The 18,651-nt window shown below is 52.0% G+C and overlaps 1 protein-coding gene across 5 annotated transcripts in view; it reads right to left on the minus strand.

The window, feature by feature from the left end:
- Nucleotides 1-18,651, minus strand: part of ZBTB7C (zinc finger and BTB domain containing 7C) — a 353,165-nt gene that overhangs the window by 14,165 nt on the left and 320,349 nt on the right. The gene's annotated exons all lie outside the window — the stretch shown is intronic.

Consider the following 18,651-nt stretch of genomic DNA (forward strand, 5'->3'; position numbering starts at 1 on the left):
TGTACCCCCGGGGCCCTCTCCCGGCACCCCCAAGGCCCTTCGCCTGAGGCTTCTCAATGGGCAGGTAGTATACGCCATTTAGCCAAGGCTGTGGAAGCTTCTCCTGGGCACGGTTCCACTGAATTCGCTTCCTGCTCTGGGCACTACAGGAGTGGCCCTCAGTCAAGGGCCAAGCAAGGGAATGTTCTGTCGCCACTCAGGGCTCCTGCTGGGTACATGCTCTGTTGTTTTGTTTCGTTTTCCACAAAGCCTCTGACTCGGGTAATGGATGACTATGTTGCTACTATTGGCTACTGTTCTGAGCGGCGCTGTGGTCCCCCCTCTGCCTGCCCCAACTCGTATGCTGGAACCTTAAGCCTCAGGATCTCAGAATGTGACTCCCTTCGGAGGGAAGACTTTTAAAGAGGTGACTGAAGATCAAATGAGGTCACGTGAGTCAGCCCTAATCTAGCATGACTGGTATCCGTATAAGATGGGAGGAGGACACAACACTCAGAGGGCAGAGCCCGTGAAGACACAGGGAGCAGATAAGCGAAGGGGAGAGGCCTCAGAAGAAACCAAACCGGCCTGACACCGTGACCCTGAACGTCCAACTTCCAGAACTGTGAGAAAATCGGTTTCTGCTGTTTAAGCCCCCGAGTCTGTGGCTCTTGCTTACCGCGGCCCGAGCAAACCGATAACAGCTTCTAGGAATCTTAACAACCAAATTTTGTGGCCCATTTTCGGCACAGGAATGGGGGCCTAAAGGCATATGTCTTGCCTTCTGACCTTACTTCCGGCTTCGTTCTAGTTGATGGCATTTCTATTCATTTGCAAATCTTGATCTTTTTTTTCTCCTTTTGAATACTGACCTGCTATATATGTACATCGGCGAGCTGTTTCACATGTCAGTAAACCTTTAAATTCAGTATTAAATTCGAGTACACTGTTAGTTAACTTATCGTGTCTGTATTCTGTTACCCTCAGGGAAACGCATCGCCTGCAGGGAGAAGCCTCTTCTGAGACCCCTTAGGATGAAGTGTGGCCAGTGACAGCCACTGGGAGGCAAAAGGGCAGGACAGAGGACACCAGAGGACATCACCTCCCTTCAGGGAGCCAGACTCATCGCCCAAGTCCACAGATTCAACCTGGACAAAAAGCCGCTTCAGTTTTTGTGCCATGGCATCGAGGACCCCCTCTGCTTAGGGCAAAGCTTGATTGTGGCCCATGCGTAAATCCTAGCAAAAGCCTGGTCCTTACCCTGGTGCGATGACAGTGAAAAGCAAACAAAAATGAAAACAAAACCTGAAAGCCTCATGCCCCAGTGGGAAGAGCTTTGGGGATTCCCACACATTTATCTTCTGGACGTTTCCACTTTGGGAAGGCAGGTGCCATGGGAGGGGAGGAGTGAGAAGGGCCACTCACACGATACGTGCCCTGGGTGGGGACTGGAGGCCCCAGGGACCTGGCGGGGAGTGCAGGTGCTCAGGAGGTTTCCCAGAGTGAAGGCCTTGCTGCTGCCCTGCCTCCTCATCTTCAAAAGGGCCAGGGACCCCTACAGGCCACGCATTCATCCCCTAAATAGTCACCGGGTCTCTCCCTGTGCCAGGCACTGCCCTGACCTCTGGGGATGCACGGCAAGCAGACCAAGAAGGCCCCTGCTCTAACAGAGCTTACAGAGACATAACTGTGATAAAGGAATATCAAGATTCACCAAAGAGAAACGGGGGCTCCCCACCCACCCATCAGAATGGCTAAGACAAAAAGAGAGACAACACCGAATGCTGGTGAGCAAGTGGGGAAAACTGGATCACTCATCCATTGCTGGTGGACATAGAGAACGGTAGAGCCTCCCTGGAAACAGCCTCGTGGTTTCTTACAAAACGAGATGTGTAACCGCCATATGACGCAGCGCTCTTGATCAGGCACTGTTGAGCATTTGTCCCCAAGAAATAAGAAGGCAGGTGCACGCAAAGACCCGAACGCCAGTGTTCCCGGCAGCTTTACGGGTAGCGGTCAATGACTGCGAAGGGTCCAGAGGTCCTTCAACGAGTGACCGGCTCACCAAGTGGTAGTGCACCTACACCACAGCATACTAGTCAGCAAACAAAAGGAATGAGCTACTGATACCTAAAAAAAGCCTGGATGAGCCAGCGTGAAGAAAGCAGCACCAACAGGTTACATACTGTATGATGTCATTTACGTCGTGTTCTTGAGGTGGTATCATTACAGAAATGGAGAACATAGGAGTGGTTGCTAGCAGCTGAGGAGGGGGTGGGGCAGGAGGGAGGTGGGCATGGCTATAACAGGGCAACAGGAGGGACCTTCCTGGCGATCGGGACCATTCTGTATCTTTTTTTTTTTTTAATTTTTTTCAACGTTTTTATTTATTTTTGGGACAGAGAGAGACAGAGCATGAACGGGGGAGGGGCAGAGAGAGAGGGAGACACAGATCGGAAACAGGCTCCAGGCTCTGAGCCATCAGCCCAGAGCCCGACGCGGGGCTCGAACTCACGGATCGCGAGATCGTGACCTGGCTGAAGTCGGACGCTTAACCGACTGCGCCACCCAGGCGCCCCAAGGGACCATTCTGTATCTTGAGTGTATGGAGGTCAATATCTCGGTTGATGTTTTACGGGGATTTTGAAAGATGCTACCATCAGGGCAAACTGGGTAAAGTGTACATGGGATGTCTGGATTATTTCTTAAAACTACATGTGAATTGGGGCGCCTGGGTGGCTCAGTTGGTTAAGCACCCGACTTGGGCTCAGGTCATGATCTCGCGGCTCGTGAGTTCGAGCCCCGCGTCGGGCTCTGTGCTGACGGCTCGGAGCCTGGAGCCTGCTTCGGATTCTGTGTCTCCCTCTCTCTGCCCCTCCCCTGCTCGTGCTTATCTCTCTCTCTCACAAATAAATAAACTTTAAAATAAGCTAGATTTCTATTTTAAAAAAACTACGCGTGAGTCGACAAGTTATGTCAAAAAGAGAAAGTTTAATTAAAAGAGTCAAATGGTAGGAAATAACTTAAACCAATAAATAGATCTCCTTATACCCTAGTGAACGACTCTTATCATCTGTCTATAGTAGTGGGTGAGGTGGTGGGAAGAGGGAGGCTACTTTAGTCAGAGTGGTCAGAGAAGGTCTCCTTGGGCGGTGTCATTTGAGCTGAGGCCTGGATGGCAAGAAGGATCCAGTCATAGGATGCTGTAGGGAACAGTGGGAACAGCAAGTGCAAAGTGGGCAGACCCATCAATGCGCTCTAGGTCTGGGGGGCCAAGTTCTGCTCTGAATGGCCCCATTTAACGTGGTTCTTGTCCACTGAAAAACCATTTCACTGCTGCATCCCTTTGGGGCGCTCAGATCCCTTGGCGGTCCTGTGTAGGACTCCCCTCTTCCTCTCTGACCAGGGAGGGCATCCCCACGCTGCAGGCCTCAGCTATCTGTGCTGCAGAGAGTGTTCTGAGGCTCCCTCCTTCCTTCCCTTACACCCCAGGCCTCCCTGTTGTAATGGTGGGAGCCAGAGGGAAAGCTTGAGAAGCCAGGGCAAGCGTTGAGGCTAGGTGCTTCTTCGGGGCTGCCATTTCTATTACGGTCCCCGGAAGGATGCTTTGTTGCAGCCAGGTGCAACATGACCTCCCGTGCAGTGAGTAAGGGGACCTGAGGACACTGGTCCCCATCCCCCTGGCCCCAGCCTTCTGCTTCAGACACTCAGACCTCATAGGGCAGACTGGGAGGACTTAGGGCCGGGCCAACCTTGGCCAACACCTTCTCTCTGCAGGCCAAGTGCCCGCCCTAAACAATGGGGTTCCCAGATGAGGGATCAGAGTCATCATCTGCCCTCAGGCCTGCTCATCTTCACGATCACTGGGGTATAGCTCCTATTATTATCACTATTTCTATCTCACAGAGGAGGTAAAGAAGGCACAAAAGGATAAATCACAGAGACGAAGTAACGGCGTAAAGATCTGAGTCTGAAGTCTGGCTTCTCGGGCCATGCTCTTGGCCACAACCAATCTACCTCCTGCCTCTGCTTCACAAAGGCAACCAAGAATGGCCAGCAGTCCTTGCTGTGGCCTGAGTGGCCCAGACTCCGGGCATCCAGAGATGCTCAGGGGTGCCTTTGGGGAGGAGGGTGGGAAGGATTTGGGTCAGCAGGAGAGAGCAGCCCTGCCTCTCCATGGGGGGCGAGCAGGCAGGGGCAGCAGGCAGGTGAAAGCCTGGCCAGCCTCAGGAACTGCAGCGTCAGGAAGACTTCCCAAGCAAGCCCCAGGTCGTGGCTTTTCTCAGAGTGGGTTCAGTGGCTCGCCTACTTGCTCCCCGGGCAGCCTCCCCTGGTGGTTCTGGCAAAGCTCCGCCAGGGGACGGGGAGAGGGCGAGGGGAGGTGATGGAGCTGAGGCCCCATCAGGCCTTCCCATCCTGTCTTCTGAGCACCGCCTACCTGGATATGCTGACTGCCCACAGCGCTGTTCTCAGTGTGCCCCACGTCATTCCCCGGTACCCCCTTCCCTCTAATCCCCCAACACGAATCCTGCTTCGCAGCCCCCCATGGCTTTGCTCACACTGAGCTCCTGGCTGGAGAACACCCAACATCTTGCGTCTCCGACATCCTTCACCTCTAGGGGGCCGCATCCCACCCACACTTCAAGACTTCCCCCGTCCCTCAGTTCAGATGCCGGGCCTCTCCCGCCTTTAGATCTCCCGAACCCCTGATGCCTCCTACCGTTTATTTCACGCTGCTTGTGCTATAACTTATGTTATGCATCTTGCCATTTCTGCTAGATTGTGAGCTGCTGGAGGGTGGGCTGCCATTACAATGCTCGGCACAGTCCTGGCACACAGCTGGTGAAGGTCTAGGGCAGGGGCTCCGAGCGCTGAAATTACCACGGTGCAGGTGGTTCACGACACAGTGGTACCCCCTCTAAGGGAAGACTCGAAGATGTCCCCCCACCCCATGATTCTTGCCTCCTGGTCGCAAGGATCCATGCCCTCGTGTGGCCCCCTTCCACGTGAATACGGCTGACCTGTGTAACTGATGAGATTTGTGGACCTGATGGTGTGGTCGTGAAAGACATCCTGGGTGGGGGGGGGGGGGGAAGCCAGCTGCCGTGTGATGGGGACACACAAGCAGCCCTATGGGGAGGTACACGTGGCAAGACTGTGGCTTCCTGCCAGCAGCCAGCCCCAGCTCACCAGCTGGGTGAATGAGCCATGGCGAGAGCGGGTCACTCAGCCCCAGTCAAGCCTTCGGATGACGGCAGCCACACTGACATCCTATCATCCAGGGAGATACAACTCCTTGAAAGATACGGAACCAGTGTCCCTTAGCAGAGGTGCTCCCGAGATCCTGACTGTGAGACAGCAAATGTTTACTCTCGTTTGAAATTTCTAAATTCTAGGGTGACTTGTTACGGCAACAGGTCACCACACAGGGGGCCACCCCGCTGACTTCACGCGCATTGTAGATGTGTGATCGTTAGCATGACAATTGTCCGGCAGATGGCAGTTAAGATGCTCCAGTCTAACAAAACCAGCGTATTACGAGATGATTTCGATAGATGCAAGTAGACATATTGAGGAAATGGCACCTTTTCCAAATTCCCACCAAGCACCATATGGGCAGCAGGGTCCTCGCGCTTAGAAACACCTTCTCATCTCAGACGATGGTTTGTAAATGAAACTTCGACTGCTAAGTAAAATGTCCAAATCAGTAAAACCCCAGGAAGTCGGTTCTTTACGGAGAGCCAAGTTTTCTTGCTTGCTAAGGGCTTATTCCTCTAAAGACAAAAAATGTTTTCAACGTTTTCTAGAGAAAATTCTTACAATTCTTTAAGCTTTCCCCCAACCTTTTAAAACAGAGGAGATGCGACCCATGGAACTGTGGGTCGGTGGTCAGTGTCTCATTGGAGCCCACCGAGGAGAGCAGAGTGGCCGTCCCTATGCTAAATGTCCCATCTCGTGTGCTCTTGGAGCATGTCTGCTGGGACTAGAAATCAGGAACCCATCGCTGTGTGACTTTGGGAGGCCCCTCTGCCTCTCTGGGCTTCTGCCTTTTCATCTCGTCCTCGACGAGTCATGGAAAACCTGATAAGTGCTGTCATGACTTTGAGAAGCTACAGGTGCAGAATGGAGAAATGAGGAGGCAGTAACAGGCCCGGGTGACCCTGGGCACGAAGGCCGCCCTGCCCAACAGCGACTTCTCGCCGTGCCTGGGTTCTGAGCCTTCATCCCATCGCATTCCTGGAGGGGCGGATGTAATCCTGTCTTGGGGGCTGTTTTTCCAGGCAGGAGGCAGGTCTGCCACTTGCTGTTTCATTGTCTCTTTGGGAAAAAGTGCCCCCTCCGTGCACCCTGGGAGCTTCCCTGGTGACCCTAAGATTCCCATGCCCTGGAGGGCCTGCAGACAGCACGGTCCCCAAGGGAAGGCCACGCCACACCCCCACCTTCCCGCCCAGGCCCTCCAGCCTCTTCCTCCCATTGCCGGAGACAGGGCAGTCCTGTCTCCAAGAATAACACACTCAGGAAAGACAATTACACACACACACACACACACAGGCCAGAAAGAAAAGGGCGGGAGAGAGGGGAAGAGGGGCTTGGAGATGGAGGGAGGAGGTGAAAGAGGAAGAATGCAGGGTGGGTGGAACCTTCTCCAGTGCGGTCATTATCCCAGAGGACCTCCCCTGGGCCTCTGCCCTCGGGGAAAGGCTCTAGAGCTCAGGTATGTCTGAGTAGCCCTGTCTGACCAAAGCAGCATTTCTCACCTCTGGGCTTCTATTTGTTCAACTGCAGAATGAGAACATTACCCACCCCAGGTACGCACCTGCTCCCCCCCACCACCCCCACCAGGAGAGGCGGTCATGCCCTCTAAAGAGGGGAGGAGGTGCTCCTCCAAGAGAAACCAAGAAGTGGTGGGGGTAGGGCGATTGGAAGGCGCTTGAATTTTTGTGTTAGTCTGTGTCCTCTTCTAATAACCCAATCAGTCAAGCACGCCAGCTAGCATTCGCGCTAACGATCGATCCCAACGACCCTTTATGGACTGCTTGTAACATGTCGCCCATCGCACTTCTAATCCTTCCTCAACTGACACAGTTCTGAGAGGTACATATTTCATATCATCACCTCCAATTAAGAGAGGAAGAAACAGGCATGGAGGGGGTCAGTGGCCTGCCAATGCCACAAGCCAGCAAATGTGACGTGGGATTGGAGCCCAGCTGCCTCCGGTGCCAACACTCCTCTCCATTCCCCTTTACACACTGCCTCCCACAAAGTCCAGCTTGGGATTTGAACCCTTCTCCCCAACGGTTGTCTCTCACTTTAGAGATTTCTCGGAGCCCGGGGTGAGGGATGTGTACATGGGGGCGGGTGGGGGGAAGGCTGCATGCATATCAGGAGTCTCGGTATCAAGTACAAATGAAAGGTATGGACAGGAAGGCTCCAGAGGCTTCCAAGGCTCAGTTTCCTCATCTGTACGATGGGGATGATAGTCCAGTCTACCTCACAGACTCATCCTATGGGTCAAATGAGGTTGAGGCACATAAAGGGCCTCCTGGTACATAGTAGGGGCTCAACAATTATGTGTCAGCAATTACGAAGTCCAGGAAGGACACGGACCTCGCACTGATGTCTTGGCAAAGGGAAGTAGGACCGTACTGGGAACTACTTTGCCTTCTGCATAGTTTCCTAGAAGTCCACACTATTTAAGCACTTCTCCTAAAGATATCCTGAGAAGGACACTTACGTGCTCCCAGGGCCACCCCTGGCATGTGGAGGGCATCATCACCTTCCAAGGTCCTTCCATGCCTCCTGTCTCATACTTCTAAGCCATCAGGTAGGCAAGGCTGACATAAATATGCCCATGTTACAGATGAGAAAAATGAGGCACAAACAGGAGCCTTGCCCAAGGTCGCACAGCAAATTAGTGCCAGGGTCAGAACTAGCATCAGGGTGTTCTGATGCCCCAGCCTCTACTCCCCTGATAGGCTACAGTGCCCCCTGCGAGGTGCAGAGTTGCCCAGCTAGTCGGGGACCCACGTTTTCAGACTAGTTTTACTAGGAACGTGAGGTGCGTGGAAGGCAGATTACACACTCCTGCCGCCCTCGGTTTGGAGGGAAGTAACTGCCTAGATCTCACCTGCTCCAGGCAGGGTCTGATCCTCATATGTCTGTATCATTCCCAGGATGCCATCAAACGGGAACATAGTAGATGCTGAATGAATGAGATCAGTTCAAATACAGAGTGGGGACAGACCTGAAGTCACAAATGGCAGTGGGGTGGCTCGAACCCTCTGCCTTGGGGACATCTAACATTTGATCAGAGCCCTGTCATTCGTAAGGCACGTACACTCATTCATTTCATCCTTATTATGATCCCCATTTGATGGGGATCAGAGAGGCTATGTGACCTGCCCTAAGTCACAAAGCTCGGTTCAGCAAATCTGGGGCTCAGGATGATGCTTCCATCTGCCAACCCCCCAGGGCAGGCTGGCCCCAGCAGTGGCAGACTGCCGCTGCCCCGGGAGTGGCCCCACTGGTCTCCAGTCCCAGCTCCTCCCCTGCCTGGGCATGGAGCTTCAAAGCCACCTGGCAGAATTGGTGGCTGCGGTGAGGGCGAGGGGGCTGTACAGGGGCAGAGGAGGGATGTGGCTTTTTCTTCCAGACCTGGGAATGAGGCTGGGCAGTGGACACCTGCATCCTGTGAGCAGGTTCTTACTCCCTGTGGTCTGTGTAGGCACTGAATTCTGCAAGGGGCCGGTGGGCCAGGGCAAAAGAGGCACAGGGAGGCCTGGCCCAAGCAGCTGGCCAGCCCCGCAGACCTCTGCTGGGTGCGCCCCACCCAGCCCTTGGCAGGTCCCCTGAGCGGGGGCAGCCACACCCCATGGCCCCGGGATGCCCCGGCGCCTCGGCTGCCCCAGAAGCTGGGGCCAGACATGTGGGCTGGGAGGCTGGGAAGGGCTACTTCAACTTCCAGCCTGCCGGAGCACCCCAGGAGGAGAAGCCGGCCCCACCTGCCCTGTTTCACAGTTCTCTGCTGAGGCCCCCGAGTTAACAAAGCTTCAGGCCTGTTGAGTTCTATATTCTGAGAGGCTTGTCCACATCTGCTTTTCTGAATACGTTTCCCTAGGATCCTTGGTACAGAAGGAATTACTCGGCCCATTTTGCTAATGAGAAACCCCAGCTCATGCTGGTGAACACACTTGCCCGACATCACAGAGCAAGGTGAGTGACAGAGACCCCAGACCTCCTGCCTCCTAGTCCAGACTCCATCCACTGTATCAGGCTGTATCCCTTGCCAACGACTCCCCCTCACCACCGCCGTCTCCCCCCGCCCCCTACGTTGGTTTGATCAGAACGAGGTCTAGGAGCCCTCGTAGGAGCTGGAGTAGGGGCAAAAGCCAGGGTGGGCTTCTCGTCCCTTAAATTCTTATAGACGTGAAGCATACTCTAGGGACAGACTTGAGGGGTACCCAGGAGGGTGGCTTGAGAGATGGGCAAGGAGGAACGAGGGGCGGCTCTGCACTGGACTTCGGTGATGGAGGGGGGACAGGGGTGAATGAGTGTCAGAGCTGTCCAGTTACTCCCTGGAGGAACCCCCTCTTCTTCACAGCAGCAGCCTGCGAGCATCTGGGTCTGCAGGGGCCACAGCCCACAGCCCCCCGCCCGAGGGGCCTTTTACTTTGCAAAGTACATTCACCTCCTTGGTGCTGTACCCATTTGACGGATACAGAGACAGAAGTAAACCGAGGTCCAGGTCATAAAGCAATGTGGTTACAAGACTGTTGAAGAACTCACATATTTCCGCCCCCCCCCCCCCCCCAAGGCCACTTCTACTGCTCTGCAGTAACCTTGCTGACAAGATCGAAAGAGCGGGTTCTCTAAGGGGCCGTGTGGCCTCAGGAACACAATGAGAGAGGCAGGCTGGAGGGGCTGAGGGTTGGGAGAGCAGGAGGGTCCCCTGCTGACGGCCGGAGCACTGGCTGGCTGGCCCGGGGGAGTCTGGGTTGGACAAATAAAGTGGTGCCCCTTCAAGCTGCTGTTCTTTAATTATTTATTCATCCTTTATTTACTAGAGGGTGAGGCGAAGGGGGGCCAGGAAAACCTTCGTTTTCCTCTAAGAAAAATTGCACACCTCTTTATGTTCAAAAGAAGGGATTTACTACTTGTGTTTATTACAGGCGATTTCCTGAGCCAGAAAACTCCTTGGGAGGCTTATTAAACCTTATTAAACTACTGAAAATCTAGATAATAAAATAAATCACTCGTCCCCCCCTAAACAGCTCCAGGCCCTATGTCAGGGAATTTCAGAGTCTCAGCTGCCTCTGGCTGCCTTTTCAGGTATGCTGGTTGGTCTGCTTGGCTCTCTGAAACCGACATCAGCAGGGGACAAACACATGGGGGGGGGGTGGACACACGAGCACACTGGGAGCGCTCTTGTCTTTAGCATTTCTGTCCAAAGAGGCCGTCTCCTGAGGGGGTGGGGGGTGGGGTGGGAATGATTTAGATGTTGCTAGTTATTTAAGGGGCTGTGCGTGCGTGGATTCTTGGGTTGAGCCCCGATTTCGACCCTTCCTGGGGATGTTTCAGTGTCTCTTCTAGAAGGCACCAAGGTGGCCGCCGAGGTGGCCGGCCTCTGAGTGTGCTCTGCCTGTACATCATCCTGACCCACGTGCCAAGGGCCCCCCCGTGCTGCGCCGTTGCCTCTGAGTCAGGGGACTTAGAGCGGGAAAGAAGGAAAGCTGGAGGCAGGCGAGAGGGACATAGCTGGGGTAGAGAAAGGCCAAAGTCAGTCTTTCGAAAGAGCATGAGGAGTTAGGGCTGAGCCGTGTGGAGGTGTGACGTCTGCAGGGCGGGGCTGGCCCCTTTTGGGGAGGGAGTCCAGTTAAAGCCTGCGCTTACCATTGGTCTCTGCTCTGCCGCTGAGTTACAGGTGACCTTGGACCAGCCAAGTTCCCTCTCTGAGCGTCAGCTTCTTCTTTAACGGAAGCCCAGGAGGCTGCTGCCCTCAGACTTGATGGTTCTATGCTGTCTTCCAGCTCACCCACTTAAATATTTCGGCTCCAGGGTTGACCTTTGGACCCCAAGGTTATGGACAGCTCAACTTCTGCCATCTTGGGGCTGCTGCGCCCAACTGTTTCTGGATTCTGTCCACCTTCCCCCTCTGCCCAGAGTGAGGGGAGACTCTACAGGTTGGTAAAAAGTGCCTGCTGTGTTCCCTCCCCCTCCCCCTAAGGGAGGGCGAGGAGACTGACTGTATTTATCTTCCTGACTGTCAGACAGGTGGCCAACGATGGTTCCGGAGCTGTGCAGTGGCCGGGGCAGAGAATGGAAGCTGCTTCTCCAGAATGTTCACTAATTCATTACCAACAACCCCTCGGGCCCTGTGGGAGGACGCCGGGGCACAGACAGGGAGGCAGATTGACAGAGAAGCAGTCTACGGGAGACAAGGGGTTAATTCGGAGCTTCCTCCAACTGACATCAAGGGAATCAAACCCGTAACTGAGATGTACAGAGTGCCCATTCGGCGCCAGTCGCTGTCCTAAATGTTTTATACGATTCTCTCATTTAATCCTCTCAAAAACCCCACGAGGGAGCTGGTGCCATCATCGTTTACCCAATTTTTCAAACGGGGAGACTGAGGTAGAGCTGGGATGTGAACCCAGGCGGCTGAGCCCCACGTGTCTTGAGCAGGCTGCAAGGCTGCCTCGCAGCTGGTGGAGTTTGCCCGTTCTGCCCAGGGCAGAGAGGGAAGGCTGGATTTCCTGGCAGTAAGAACTCACAGTACAGACTTAACGCTAATACTGAACACCGGACAGTGCCGAGTGCTAGCCCAGAGGTGTGGACAGGTCCCCTGGGGGCTGGGGTCAGGGAGGGTACTCCAGCAACAAAGTGGGGGCGCTGAGCTCCGAGGTCCCAGGCAGCCGGGGTGTGGGGCAGGGAAAGCAGAACACTCTGGCAGAGAGAAGAGTGTGTGGCATGCGAGGGCACCGAAGCTGGAGCTTATCAAGGCAGGAGCGACGGGCAGCGGGGCGCTGGGTTCCGTGGCGGCTGCTCACTCTTCGGGGGTCTTGGGGGGACGGAGGCGGTGGCGGGGTAGGGAGGCGAGGCCTCACAAACGTTTGGACTGTTTAAGAGGCCATGGGGCGAAAGTCAGAGAAGGTTCTGGAAGGGAGAGGAACCTGCCCGCCACCGCATTTGAGGTTGGTGTCAGCGACAGGCAGTCCCAGAGCGGACAGGGCAGCCGGAAGTCAGCTAGGAGAACGTATGTTCTGAGCCCTGAAGCAGCTCCCGTCACTCACAGGCACGCGCCTGCCCTTCTCTGTGCTCCAGACCTCGGGTGAGCCTGGGTGGGGAGAGGCTCCAGCGGAGGTGGGGGCTGTGGGAGGCAGGAGGGCAGAATCACACTGCCAGGCCTCGGCCCAGGTGGAAGACGTCCTAGTTATGCCTTCTGCCTCCCTGCCGTCGTCCGCTTCAATGTGCAGATGGGGCCCAGATCAGCTGCCCAGCTGGCTGGCCTCAAGGATCCCAGCCCTGCCTCTGTTTTCCAAAGGAAGTGAAACCTCAGATTTGCCTCGGGTCTCGCTCCTTTCTTCTAAGCAGACGGCATCCACCACCAGAACCGCCTGGTGTTTGGCTGGGAAAAACAAACTGGAAGCTTGCAATTTTCAGGCTTAATTGCACAGTTACATATAATGTTATTATAAGGAACTTTTATTGCACTGGGAAAGTCCAAGCCTTTCCTTTTCCTATTTATTCTCCAGCCTAGTCTCTCCTCTACTAGAATGTGCTTCCTTGCCCACTGCAGAAGCTGATGGCTGTTCGGTTCCAGGAGCCCTTTCCAAAGCAAGGACAATTAGGAGGTGAGTGGAAATCATTTGTCATGAGTGGTTTCCTAGTGGAACATCAGTTAATCAAGCCACAAAGGTCACCGATTACTCACCGTGTGCTTGACCTGGGCTTCACACAGCGTGGGGTTTTAAGCAAGACCTCACCTACTTTTGAGGGGCTTCTGGCCTTACCGAGCAGTGAGACTAACCCACAGCAAAATATCAGACAGAAACAGGAACCAAGAAGGAATCCAGTGTGGTCTGGGTCCTACGATCAGGAATGTGAGGCCAATAAGTGATAGGTGGCTGTCCAGGCCACACAGCTGTCTGGGCAGGAGCCCAGTGCCAGGCTGTTGTGACGGAGAGACTACATAATGGTGTGAGGCTGTGAGCACCGCCCCAGGAGTCCAGCCTTCCCCGTATGTTTGGTTTCCCCAACGCAAATCTGAAGGAACATGAGGCTTTCTCCCCTCCGCCAGGTTCGTCCTCAGCCACAGGAGCTCGGCACTAAGGACTGGGGTCTTTCACAGCCTCTGGGGAGGTGTCTCCCCTGCCAGAGCCTTCCAGAGTAACTGCCCCAAGCCCAACACTCACCCTGCCCTGCGGCACCCACCAACACTCGTTCTCCATCTGCACTGAGAGTTTTGATCTCCAGAATATCACAAATGGCACTGAAAATATTCTCAAGGGACAAGAATCCTCACTGCATCCCCCCATCCCCCACCAAGCAGCCCCCAGCCCAAAGAAGCCTGGCTGACCTACTGATGAGATGCAAAGGGCTCAGTGATTTCCTTGTACCTAAGGAAGTCTGGTCCCCCTTTGAAGTCTCAAGATCAAACATATTGGATAAGAATTATAAGGTTAAAAAGTTAGAAGAGAGCTGGCAAAAAACCCCATTATTTGCAGAGGATACGATTGGATACTTTCCTATATAAACAATGGACAAGTTCAAAAATATGTTAGAGGAGCCCATTTACTTGGCAACAAAAGTAGATGTAACACCTAGGAATAAGCTCATAAGAAATGTGCAAGATCCATAGAAAGAAAGTTTAAAACCATGACCGAAGCACTTTTTAGAAGTACTTAAGTGGAAAGATATACGCTGCTCTTGGCTAGGGAGCCACGATGTTGGAGTCATGCCACTGCCCCCTAAATTGTTCAATAAATGCAATACGATCCCAATAAAAATATCAACAAGAATTTCGATTGAAATGAGATAAGCTGACTCTAACGTTCATGCAGAAAAACAAGCATTTAAGAATAGCTGAGAGCGTTTTGAAAAGGATGAGTAGCGGGAGTGGAGAGACCAACCTTGCCAGATAGGAAAACACATGATAAAGCCATAAAAATAAAATATTTGGTACTGGATCCTGAACAGTGAGACAGATCAATAGAAAGGCATAGACAGTCCATAAATAGACTCATATAAATTCATATCTATATAAATTAAGCATACAATAAAGGGGGCAGCTCAATGTCTATTTTAAGATGAAATTTTCAATAAAAGGGATTGGGACAACTTGGCCAAATCATATGGGAAACAAAACAAAACAAAACTTGGATCTCTTCCTCACTCCTAATGCCAAGATAAATGACAGGTACAGCAACAACTTAAAAGTTTAAAAAAAGGGGCGCCTGGGGGGCGCAGTCGGTTAAGCGTCCGACTTCAGCCAGGTCACGATCTCGCGGTCCGTGAGTTCGAGCCCCGTGTCGGGCTCTGGGCTGATGGCTCAGAGCCTGGAGCCTGTTTCCGATTCTGTGTCTCCCTCTCTCTCTGCCCCTCCCCCGTTCATGCTCTGTCTCTCTCTGTCCCAAAAATTAAAAAAAAAAAGTTTAAAAAAAAATAATGAAAAGGAAATATTGGAGGATGAGTTTATAATCTCACTTGATCTTAGCCAAAAGGCCGAGAAGCGATAGAGTTTATAATCTCAAAAGGACATGCCTGTCTAAGTAACACAGAAACTCCAGAAGCCACAACAGATTGGTAAATTTGATGAAATAATGACGTAAAATTTGGGGCACATCAAGAATCCCGTAACAAAATAGGGGTGCCTGATGGCTCAGTTAAGCGTCTGACTCTTGAGCTCAGCTCAGGCCATGATCTGATGGTTTGTGGGTTTGAGCCCCCCCATCGGACTCTGAGCTGGCAGCACGGAGCCTGCTTGGGATTCTCTTTCTCTCTCTCTCCCTCCGCCCCTCTGCCCCTCCCCTGCTCGTGTTCTCTCTCTCTCTCAAAATAAATAAATAAAAACTTACAAGAGAAAAAAGAATCCCATAACAAAATCAAAGCACAAACTGGGAAAAATATTTGCAAAACATGATGAAGGGCTAATTTCCTTTATAAGAGAGAGTATATTAAATCGGCAAAAGCTCTCTATAGCTTGCTAGAGAATTTGGCAAAAAAAAAAAAAAACATGAATAGGAAGATCACAGGAAAGGAAATACAGTTTTTAAATATGTGAAAAGTGCTCAATATCATTCAGCATTAAATACACAAAGATGAAATATAAAGAGATTTTAATTTTCGTTTGTCAGATGGGCAAAAATAAAAAATTCTGATGATCGAGAAATTTCCCTTATAGATATTCATCATACATATAAAAATAAAAATAAAAATAAAAATAAATATAAATATATATATTTTGGGGGGGGGCGGAGAGAGAGAAAGTGTGAGAGGGAGAGGGGAAAAGGGAGAAAGAGAGAGAGAATCCTAAGCAGGTTCCATGCCCAGCACGGAGCCCAACACAGGGCTCCATCTCATGACCGTGAGGACATGACCTGAGCTGAAATCAAGAGTCAGACGCTCAACTGAGCCATCCAGGTGCCCCCATCTTACAGTTCTATTATCACATGTGTCCAACTTATGTACAAAGATCATCCCTGCAGCACTGATTCTGAAAGCAAAGACTAGAAGTGAAAAATATGTTCAGCAATGGGGGGCTGGCTAGACACATGGTGGAGTTTTACGCAGCCCTTGAAACGAATGAGGCATGTCTGTGTGCGGCAATATAGAGAACCGTCTCTCAGATTTAATTGCAAAGCATACTACGGAGCACGTGGTTTGTTACCATGTTTGGAAGGCAAAGGATGACCACATCCACATATCTGTTCGCAGATGCCTGGCTATCTTTGGAAAGACACCCTCTAAAAACTGGCTACTGGTTCTTTCCAAGAGGGGGTTGGAGATCTTCCAGTGGGGTGGAAGACAGATACATTTCCCTACACACACTGTTGATAGAGATGATATTTGACTTTTAAAGCCATTCCTATTAACAATATTGAGTGATCTGGGGTCTCTCCCTTTTTTCACAAACTCCCAAATCTGTGGGTGTTTTTTTTTTTTTGTAATGTCTGATCACTTTTGATTCGTTGTAGGGCTCTTCAACTATCCTATCTCAGTTTCCTGTCTGTAAAATGGAGTTAACCACCCTGGGGTATCTATCTCGTAGGTGGTTGTGTGGATCAGATGAGAATTGGCTGAGGACAGGCTTTGGCTGCCTTCAAGTCTTGTAGGATACGACTGTAGGGCATTAGGGGTGGTCCATGCTCTGTCCAGCACCCATGTACCATAATTCCTGTGGCTACAGAGGCAGGCCGTGGGGGAGACTCTTCAGTAGTGGAAGGCGCCTGGTTTCAGCCTCAGGAGGCTGTTTGCTATTCCAACACAGGGAAGAGGAAGAGCCCTGATGTGTTTCACACCACCTGAGTGTCAGGACTCCTAGGAAGGGCTGGCTGCAAATGGTGATCTCTCAATAATCAAAACCTACGGCTTTCTTGTCAACCACTTATTTTACACATATAAACTCATTCATGATGTCCACTTTACCGATGTGGCCACTGAGCTCTAAAGGGTTGAAGTGACCCACTCAAGATACCCAGATAGTAAGAGTCTGAGCCTCCCATGGTCCCTGTTCCGTACAGAACTTTCAATGACTCCTTTTGGGGGATCTCACCATCCCAGTCTGCCCATCATGATCCTTTATAGTCCAATCTTGACCTTGTTTCCCAGAGTCGTCTAACCTAGATTCTCTGCATTGTCCTCCAGACACACCATGTTCATTGCAGCTTCTGCACCTGTTCCTGCAGCCTGCTCACATCTCTACTCTAGTCTCACCTCTCCTGTCATCCGAGTCTCTTCAAGACCCTGTTTGAATCTCACTCTTTCATGTCTAACCCAAGGTGACCTTCCCCTGTGTGGCAGCCAGCCTCCGATCCCCAGTGATCCTTGATTCTTGGTATTCAGGAAGTGAATTCCCCTCCCCCACCCACACTGTCATCAGGGTTGGTCTGGATGTGATGGTGTGCGGCTTCCAAAGCTAGGTTAGAAGAGACACTGCCAGTTTTGCCTTCCTTTCTCTTGGATCTCTTGCTGTGGGGGAAACCAGCTGCCACGTTGGGAGATACTTTAGTGGCCCTCAGACAGGTAGGCGTCCTACCAACAACCAGCACCAACTTGCCGGCTATGCGAGCGAGGCATCTTCAAAGCAGGTCTTTCAGTCCCAATCAAGCCCTAAGATGACTACAGCTCCAATAAGTCAACATCTTGACTTCCACCTCTCGGGAAACCCTGGCCCAGAACTCCCCAGCTAAACAGCTTCTGAATTCCTGACTATAAAAATCATGAGGATAATAAATGCTGTTGTTTTAAGCTTCTAAAAATGGGTTATGCAGCATTTTTGTTATGCAGCAACAGCTAACTCATGCATATATCTTTCAACGCCTTTGGGAGTCGGGACCTTACCCCTTGGCCCTCACGCATTTACTCCCTTGCCTAGCTTTCCGTGTATGTTATTCTCGGCTGCCCAACAAAATAGTAAACGTGTGTGGGTAAAAATTCCCTTAGATCTCCCGTCATGCCTAGTTGGGGGACTGGAGACAGAGAGAGCCGCAGCGATTTTCTGGCTTACTCTTTGTGAAGAGAAGGCAAGTGAGTAGATGGAAGGCCACAGCACACAGGTGTGGAATGCTTCCTGCTTGACTGGTACCCACCTAAGTAAGCAAGCAACTCACAGAACACCTGCAAACCTGCCACCCGAGACCCACAACTCACCCACACACCGCAGCATTCGTGGATGAGCCTCCTGCAATCCACTTCCAAGGGTGTCCCCGAGGGCGGGAGGGGGAGGTGGGGGGAGAAGAGGGGCTGGAAAGGGCTATTGTCTCATACTTACGACCCTGAATGCTACTGGTGATTTATTGCTTACTCCACACCCTTTCCAAAAATATTTCTTTCAAAGCCAGAGTAACAGCCTCCATTCAGCATTTCTGACACTCAGTTCTAAATAGATGGTATGCTTAAGCCCAAAGAACAGTTTTGGAGTTTAAGGCTCATAAAGAAAAATACTGTAAAGGGAACTACCACTTTCAAAGCAGTGCCCCCTCTCCCCCAGTCCCTCAAAGAGTTGGAGCTGCCTGCCCTGTCCCCAGAGACACATCTCCAAAACCACCCAGGCTCTTTTCCCTAAAGGCGGCCTGTGGGAGGACACGACCTGCACCCCCAAATTCCCTCCCGCCACCCATCTTTCCCAGGCCAACAGGCTGATTTTCCAAGGCTGATCAAAAAAAAAGTTGAAGGAAGGAAGAAAGCTCTTTTGTAAAATGGTGTCTAAACAGACGCGGCCCCCCCCATTTTGGGGGCCGGGTGGGTGGAGGTGACCAAAGATACAATTATAACGGAGCCCATCCTCTCCCACGAGACCCATTTTAACCAGTGTGTAATAAAGCCCCAGCTCATCCACCCTCTGATTTGGGTCAGATGAGATGAATTTTTAGCTTTTCTGGGGAGCCAGTGCCAGCGGGGGAAGCAGAGGAGGGGAGGGACGAACAAATACGCTACAGTTCCCTGGAGGAAAGG

This window comes from Prionailurus viverrinus, chromosome D3 (assembly GCF_022837055.1).
Source record: "Prionailurus viverrinus isolate Anna chromosome D3, UM_Priviv_1.0, whole genome shotgun sequence".
Lineage (NCBI taxonomy): Eukaryota > Metazoa > Chordata > Mammalia > Carnivora > Felidae > Prionailurus > Prionailurus viverrinus.